At 41.4% G+C, this 5,886-nt stretch overlaps 1 non-coding gene across 1 annotated transcript; it reads left to right on the plus strand.

The window, feature by feature from the left end:
* Positions 1-293: 293 nt before the first annotated feature.
* LOC123925368 lies at positions 294-401 on the plus strand. Its single transcript, XR_006814972.1, has one exon. It is a non-coding gene; the product is annotated as a U6 spliceosomal RNA (small nuclear RNA).
* Positions 402-5,886: the final 5,485 nt, after the last annotated feature.

Here is a 5,886-nt window from a genome sequence, read left to right on the forward strand (position 1 = left end):
CATATCAGATATCAAAATGCATTACAAATATACGGATTAAAAAGAGAGGCATGGTGGCTATAGTTAATGGCACTGTATTATCTATGCAAAAGTGGCTGAGAGAGTAGAGCTTAAGAGCTCTCTCCAAGAAAAAAATACTTGTAACTATGTGTGGTGATGGATATTGACTAGACTTATTGTGGTGATTGTTTCCTAATATATACAAATATTGAGGCATTATGTTGTACATCTGAAAATAATACTATAATGTTGTATGTCAGTTCATCTCAATAAAAAAGGGGAAAATATATATAGTGGTCGCTTTGGCAGCACATATATTAAAATTGGAACAATACAGAGAAATTTAGCGGAGTCCCTGGCACAAGGATGACAAGCGAATTCGTGATGGGTTCTATATTAAATATACGTGTGTGTGTCTGTGACACCCTGTCTACCTCCATTTTTTTAAAGATTTTATTTATTTATTTGACAGAGAGCAGAGAGAGGGAGAAGCAGTTCCCCACTGAGGGGGGAGTCTGATGTGGGGCTCAATCCCATGAGCCTGAAATCATGACGTGAGCCCAAGGCAGACACTTAACTGACTGAGCCACCCAGGCGTCCCTGTCTACCTCCATTCTTGATGGGGAGATTTTGGTGCCCCTGAAAGGCCCCTGAGAGACCCCTGAGAACAGACAGGTACGTTCATCTCCTTTGCACAGAGTAGGGAAGCTTTCTACCTCACTGCCTCCACCCTCCACCTGTGTAATGGGCACTTGGGGACGGGGCAAACGTTGATCCGAGAAACCGAGGCCTGACCAGCTCCACGGTGGAGCATGCCATCCATCTAGCATGCCACCACAGTGTCATTTTGTTGTTCCTGATCATGTTTCCTTTTGTAGTTTCTTTCCCACATGTCTTTGTTCCTAAGGAAGGAAAACTGTTATTGGCCCTAGGAAGAAATGTCACAGACATACATATGTAGGATAAGCATGGATTCAGGTATTTCTGCTGCCAGTTTCCTTCTCTCCCTAGACCTAAGAATTGGAACAGTGAGAAAGAAACCAGTAAATAAAAAAATCTGCTGCTCCGGCCTCCACTCTATTTCCTGGCATTCCGGTTATAAACCCGGCTCTCTCACATCAGATCCAGAAGTAAGAGGGGCCTCGATACCGTCTTAATCAAAGTCCTGGCAAACTGATGCCCTTTTCTCCCCCTGCAATATGGGGAGAACTTTAAAATTTTGCATAAATGAATTAAACATATTTTTATTATTTGATTTGAGCACTAAATTTCATAGATAAATAGTGGGCATCTTACCAAACTGGCTACTGGCAACCAGCAACCATTAAAAACGAAGTTCTCTTTTTTAAGTTTTTTATTTTAATTCCAGTGTAGCTAACATATAGTGTTGTATTAGTTTCAGGTGTATAATAAAGTAAATTCCATACGTCACCTGGTGCTTATCGAAAGCACACTCCTTAAATCCTTTTCATTTCTTATTTCCCCCAGCCCCCTCCCTCCTCTCTGTAACCATCAGTGCGTTCTCTAGAGTTAAGAGTCTGTTCCCTCTCTCTCTCTTTTGTCCTTTGTTTGTTTCTTAAATTCTACATATGAGTGAAATCATAGGATATTTGTCTGTCTCTGACTTATTTCGCTTAGCATTAGACTCTCTACCTCCATCCATGTTGTCACAAAGGGCAAGATTTCATTCTTTTTTATGGCCATTGTATATGTATCACATCCGCTTTATCCATTCTCCCATCCATGGATATTTGGGCTCCTTCCATAATTTGGTTATTATAAATAATGCTCCAATAAACAGAGGGGTGCATAAATCCTTTTGAATTAGAGTTTTTGTACTTTTTGGGTAAATACCCAGTCATACAGTTACTGGATCATAGGATAGTTCTATTTTTAACTTTTTGAGGACACTCCGTATTGTTTTCCATGGTGGCTACACCAGTTTGCATTCCCACCAACGGTGCACAAGGGTTCCGTTTTCTCCACAACCCTGCCAACACATGTTCTTCCTTGCGGTTTTGATTTTAGCCATAAAAACCAAGTTCTTGAATGTTATCATCTTGCCTGATTCTGAGAAAGAGGATCTAGAATGGAAGTCCTGCACATTCCTCTAATAAGTGTCCTGGTGCTTTAAAATTATAAATTTAATACACCTGAAAGTAATGTAGCATTGTAGCAACTATACTTCAGTAAGGATGTCTGGGTGGCTTAGTTGGCTAAGCATCTGCCTTTGGCTCTGGTCATGATCCCAGGGTCCCGGGACTGAGTTCCGCATTGGGCTCCCTGCTCAGCAGGGAGCCTGCTTCTCCCTCTGCCATTCCCCCTACTTGTGCCCTCTCTCTGTAAGATAAAGAAATAAAATCGTAAAAAATTAATAAAATGTTAAAATTTTTTGATTATAAATTTAACATAGAGATTATAGATTAAAATATAATTATTAAATTAATTTATATAACTTTATTATCCTCTTGCCGTGTTCCTCTCATTTAAAGACTCTAAACCAAAGATTGATATGCTATTTGGAAAGTTACCTTAACAAGGAGAGGGAACTATGTTAATTAAAAACAACAACACAAGGAAAGGGAGCTGCTAGCAACTTTATAAAGGATAGATTGGAAAGGATAAGGCAGGAGTCAGGTACACAGGTCCAGATTAGAGATGATGGAGCAGTAGTTGAGGGACTGAAGAGAAAGAGACAAAGTCAAGAGATTTAGGAAACAAATGGAATAGGATTTTGCTAATTGAGAATAGAAGAAAAGAGAGGATTTGAATGAGGAGCTAAAAACGATACTTGAATTTCTGGCTTCTGTGGTATGGCCTAATTAGACAAGAGCCCAGAAGGAGGTGGTATGGGGTGGGGTTGGGTGTGGGGATGAAGATTTTAAAGTAGGACAGGCTGAATTTGATACATCTGTGTGGCTCCAAGTGGAAATGTGCAAAAGGGAGCTGTTGTCCTAGGGCTCAGAAGAGCTCTGGGATGTCTGGGATATCTAGGCAAATATTTTAGGAAACCATCGGATTATGAGTGAAATTGGAGCTAAGAGTTGGATGGGATCACCATACAAAAGTGAGAATGAAATGAAGAGAAAAGGTGAGGGCAGAGCCCAAGAGACTGTAAACATATAATGGTTAGAGAGCAAAGACTGAGAAGAAATCAACAGAGGTAGGTCGGGAATGTGACATCACAGGTGCCAAAGAAGAGGGAACTTGAGAAGGAGGTGTGGCCAGTGGTCAATGACCCACAGACGGCATGTGTATCAAAGTCTAAGAATTCCGTAATGGATTGGGTGATATATGGAGGTCACCCTTGCCTTCTGTTGAGGTAGCTTCACTATTCAAGTGGGACTGGAAGCCAGATGCAAATGGGTCAAGTAGTGAATGGGGAGGGTAGTAAAGAAGGCATGATGGCTTCACAGAGTGATCCTTGAAGAAGGTTGTCTGTGAATGAAAAGAGAAAGTATTGGTGTAGAAGATAGAGGCCTTTCTTTCTCTTCAAAGACAAAAAGCTTGAGCACATTCATAGCCAAGAGAAGAGAGCAGTAGAGAGAGGAAGATTAAGGTTACAATACAGAACTCATAAGTGAGAAGACGAAAGCATCAAAGAAAAAGAAAGGATGGTATCCAGGCTGGTAGCTTTGATTAGGTATCGAAATATGTCTCAAGTGAGATGGAAGGAGGAAATGATCAGTGTAAGTGAAAATAAGTCTCTAGTTGGGTGGAGGGGAGGGTAGAAGATTGAGAGAGTCCCCATCTAATGATGGTTTGTGGGAAGGGGTCATGAGGAGAGTGGTAAAGTTTTGGAAGCATCACTGAGAAAGTTAGGGTGGAGGGGGTGATTGAAAGACCCATAGGATGACTGCACAGCATTGTGGGGGTTCTGTCTGTGGTTGGAGGTCATAAATCTGTAGCTGTGCTAATTTGCACCATATATGCTGATCGACTGGTCCCGGGGGCAAAGATCAGACTGGAGTTATGACTGGACTGATCCAGACAATGGAGTCACAATGCTTTTTTTTTTTTTCTTTTAGTGGAGAGGTAAGACTTTGAAGGCTCTAGGGGAGATAATTGCCTAAGGCCATATAGCCAACAGGAACAGAACTAGATTTGAGTATAACGTTGACTAGCTTGATAACCTTATCTGAACTGTGAGGCTAGGGTGCTAGTAGGTCGACTATATTGAGAGGGAGGCTACCCAGGTCAATGTCAGGCCTTGGAATGAAGACAAAGCCTAAGGTCCAGATGCCAAAGTACTTGATGGATGTTTGGTGTTTCAACAGTTAATAAATACATACTGTTCCAGTGTTGAGTCAGGCTTTCAACAATCAAACATCACCTTTTATTCAATCATCTTAAAGATTCTTTTAAAGTCTTTTTGTTTTGCAAAATAAAGCATATTTATGGAGAAACTAGGAAGAAAAATTATTTAAAAATTAAATGTAATGCAAAGTAAAACAATGAGACACCACCACACAGCTATTAGAATGGTCACAGTCTAAACCGCTAACACCAAATGTGGGCAAAGATGTGGAACAACAGTGGCTTTTATTCATCACAGGCAGGAACGCAAAATGGTCCGATTACTTTGGAAGACAGTTTGGCGCTTTCTTACAAAAATAAACATACTCTTGCCATACAATCCAGCAATTTGGCATATTGGTCTCTTATTCAAAGGAGTTGCAGACTAAGTCCATGCAAAAACCTGAACATGGCTATTGACAATGGCTTTGTTTATAATTGCCCAAACTTGGAAGTAGCCAGGATGGCCTTCAGGAGGTGGGCGAATAAATGAACTGTGTTACATCCGGACAATGGACTGTTTTTCAGCACTAAAAAGAAATAAGCTGTGAAGTCATGAAAAGACGTGGAGGGATCTTAAGTGCACATCACCAAGTGAGAGAAGCCAGTCCGAGAAGGCTACATTCTGTGTGATTCCAACGCTCTGACATTGTGGAAAAGGCAAAACTGTGGAGACAGTAGTAAAATGATTAGTGGTTGCTGGGAGCTGAGGGAAGGAGAGAGGGGAAGGATGAACAGGCAGAATACAGAGGATTTTTAAGCCAGTGAAGACTCTGAATGATAACTGTAATGTCTACTTTGTCCAAACCCATACAATACATAATATACAACATCAAGAGTGAACCCTTAGGTAAACTATGGATTTTGGGTGAAAATGATGGCTTAATGTAGGTTTATCAGTTGTAACAAGTGTACCACTCTAGTGAGGGATGTTGATGATGGGGGAATCTATGGGGGGGTGGGATAGGGGATATATGGGAAATCTCTGTACTCCCCCCATTTTCCTGTGAACCTAAAACTGCTCTAAAAAGTTCAAGTCTTTTTAAAATGTTTAAAAATTAAAAAAACTCATTTTGACCTTCTGACATACAAATCATATGGCTGTGTAGGATTGGGAGTCAGGCGGTGGGAAGTGAGTAAGGTAGGCAGTGACCAGGAATGAGGAAACCTGAGGTAGAAACAAGCTTAGGAGTTAGGTAGAGCTTGATGTCAGTTTTTTTTTTCTTCAAGATTTTATTTATTTGACAGAGAGAGATCACAAGTAGGCAGAGAGGCAGGCAGAGAGAGAGAGGGGGAAGTAGGCTCCCCGCTGAGCAGAGAGCCCGATGCGGGGCTCGATCCCAAGACCCCAGGATCATGACCTGAGCTGAAGGCAGAGGCTTAACCCACTGAGCCACCCAGGCACCCCTTAATGTCAGTTTTTAAGTGACTTTACTTTCTCTTCATGTAGCCATTTTAGTAAACCTTTTCCAAAGATTCCCTTCAAAAGCTTTTAAGAAAAGTCTGCACACCCCATCTAGGTAGGAATAGATGAAGAGCAGAGTGCTCCTGGCGGTCTGCACATCAGGTGGGAAGTGATCCAGGCCACTT

The sequence above is a fragment of the Meles meles genome, chromosome 14 (assembly GCF_922984935.1).
Source record: "Meles meles chromosome 14, mMelMel3.1 paternal haplotype, whole genome shotgun sequence".
Classification (NCBI taxonomy): Eukaryota; Metazoa; Chordata; class Mammalia; order Carnivora; family Mustelidae; genus Meles; species Meles meles.